General features: G+C 33.9%; 1 long non-coding RNA gene across 1 annotated transcript; it reads right to left on the minus strand.

Annotated features, from left to right (window-relative positions):
- Window positions 1-20: 20 nt before the first annotated feature.
- LOC107578372 (uncharacterized) lies at window positions 21-2,722 on the minus strand. Its single transcript, XR_001608338.1, has 4 exons — window positions 2,701-2,722; window positions 1,376-1,479; window positions 1,054-1,194; window positions 21-525 (listed from the first exon to the last, which is right to left on the minus strand). It is a non-coding gene; the product is annotated as an uncharacterized lncRNA (long non-coding RNA).
- Between the last annotated feature and the right edge of the window lie 134 nt (window positions 2,723-2,856).

Raw genomic sequence — 2,856 nt, forward strand, 5'->3', positions numbered from 1 at the left:
AGCTGAAACTTCACAGACACATTCTGGGGACACCCAAGACCAATAATACATCTTGTAAAAAGGGACATAATAGGTGCCAATTAAGACTAGCAATTTGATGGATTCAGCAGGCCACTCGCACAAGAGCTGGCATGTAGTGCCAGTATTTTAACAAATGAAAAGTTGTGTATTATTTATGGCATCACAGTCAGCATTAACTAATGAGGCCAATTCATTCAGTAATTCTGCGCATGCACTGCTGCAGTCCTGATTGTGTTTAATAAACACTGCGAGGGCTGAATGAGGGGTTATTCCCTCGGGTCTGGAGCGCGGCTGAGGTGTGGGTTGGTGTGATGACATTATTTACAGATGTTACATGTGTGGGTGGGAAAAGTACAGACTGCACACTTGGAACATTCAGAAACCCCTAGATCAGGTCTGTCATTTAGATGTTAACACAATGAAGTACATGAGCCAAATTGTTCAATCCCCCCAGAGGAAGTCAAATATGCTGTGACATTCAGAAACTAAATGAAACTGTGGAGGCTGATGGAAAAGTGTGGGAGAGAAGAAGTGGAAAAAGACCAAATTAAGAGAGAAAATTAGATATCTTATTCATTAGTAAAGCCCTTGCACATACAGTATAATATACACAATATTTTATCTGGACACAATGGCAATTAATCCATACAAAATTACTCAAATTAAACTTATTTTATTACTATTAATATTACTAAAAATTTAATAATAATAATAACTATATCATATTAATAAAATGTACTACAACATTAAATAAATAAATAAATGTCTTATAATAATACTACTACTACTACTAATAATAATAATCCTACACAGTATTAACTAAAATGTACTTAACTATTTGAAATAAACAAACAAACTCTCATTTTAATATAATAATAATAATAATAAAAAACAATATTAATTAAAATTTTACTAAAGCCATACGAATAAATAAATAAATAATTAAACTAATTTTATCATCAATAATACTAATAAAAAAAATAAAATAAGACAGACACAGATAGATAGATACAGTAGATGGATAGATGTTACCTGTGGGTTCTCGGTCGCTGGTTGAGAGAAGCAGTGCGTCCTGGACTGTGGTGGCTGCCCAAGCGAGCTGGACTTGTCATGTAATCATTGGGCACTGTTGGAGGTTTCACCGGCTCAAGTGTTTTATAAGGATTGTTACGCCTGTACATCCATTTAAAACAAACAGGCAAACATTTTATAAACAATACTTAAAATAATATATGATTTGTGGCTTTGCTACTGAAAACTGCTGTCTGTGTCAAACTATTGTCTGATTTATCATACTGGTCAGAAATGTTTTTATTCTTCTCACACTGAAGTAAATGATGAAATCACGTCTTACCCAAGAGTGCCTCGTCCTGCCAAGGGTGGGCTGGGAGGTTTCTGTGTTGGGGGATTGGTCCTGGAAAGAGTTCCTCCTTTGACTGACTGATTGTTACCTTGTTGCTGATCAGACAAGCAAAACATCCGTTTAAGCATTTGAACAGAGCCAGACCATCAGATTACATAAATAAGTCTAAAGAAATGAGAAGAGATGAGAAGAGGGCTTTACCAGACAAAAAAATACATTTCAACCAAATGTTCAGTTTGCTACTGCAATGAATGGGCCTAAGTAAAATTTACCTTCTCACAAAAGTTTTGTAACTGTTTTATAGTTAAATGTGTGCATGCTGATGAATTCCATAATATTCATGAATAGGATGCACATCAAGTTCATTATTATTTAACTGACTAAAACAAAATGGAAAAAAAACAACAACTAGAAAATGTAAAAAAGGTAACTCATTAATTGTGTTGCCATATCTATTATTATTGTAAACAGTGTTTATTAAAATGCAGTGTCATCATTTTGCAAAAAGTTGTTGTACATTGTTTTGACAATACAAACACTTTCATGAATCTGAAAATTTACATAAGAATGGATTTACAAATGATTTACATAATAATAATAATTCTGCTAATGTTTCATGAATAAGGACCACTGAATTCAAAATGACAAACACAACTAGAGGTCGATCTGTAGTGAGGTTTTTCATTGGTCAATGCCAATGTTTTGAATATCTAGTGGCCAAAAATGGAAATAACTAAATATTGTAATGATAGCAAAAAGGAGTATTTATTTTAATTTTAAATGCATTGCAATTAAATAAGTAATATTACATAATATTTGCTCAATTAAAAAAAAGGTCAAAAAAATTATCATCAAATAACACTTATTTATAGATATTGAAACAAACACAATGAGACACTAACTAACCGTCTTCGACAATCTCAAAACGCTCAGATTAACCTCGCCGATATCAGTCTATCACTTCATCATATATACAAAAACCAGACATTAACCCTAAAAATAAAGTGCAAACAAAACAACAGAACTGATGACTAAAGCTAAATTTGTCTGGCAAGCCAAAATTCAATTACATAGACAACTGGGTGTGTTCAGTTGCCTATGCTCTTGATTTAGTGTTAAAATGTGTAATCTTTCAAAAATACAGCTATTACAGATCACTTTGCAATGGGATTGATCTACAACTACTGCACATGACGAGGTTATGAGGGAGGGACAAATGCAGGAATATGAATATGTATCAGGATCACAAGGGAAGACTGAATCAGTCGATCAGTAATAGACTAAAGCAGGAGGGGTCATGGGACAAGTACACTTACCTTGGCTTTAAGCCACTAGTGTGGGCAGAGGAAAAAAGAGAAAGTGATTTATAGAACAAGAGAGAAAGGCAAAAAGAGGGAGAGAAAGAGAGAGAGGCATGTCAAAAACCGGCATGTCTCAGTTCAGAGCTCTTGAAGCAGGACAAAAGCACTTCA

Source organism: Sinocyclocheilus grahami, unplaced genomic scaffold (assembly GCF_001515645.1).
Source record: "Sinocyclocheilus grahami isolate Dianchi unplaced genomic scaffold, SAMN03320097.WGS_v1.1 scaffold9925.1, whole genome shotgun sequence".
NCBI classification, from domain to species: domain Eukaryota; kingdom Metazoa; phylum Chordata; class Actinopteri; order Cypriniformes; family Cyprinidae; genus Sinocyclocheilus; species Sinocyclocheilus grahami.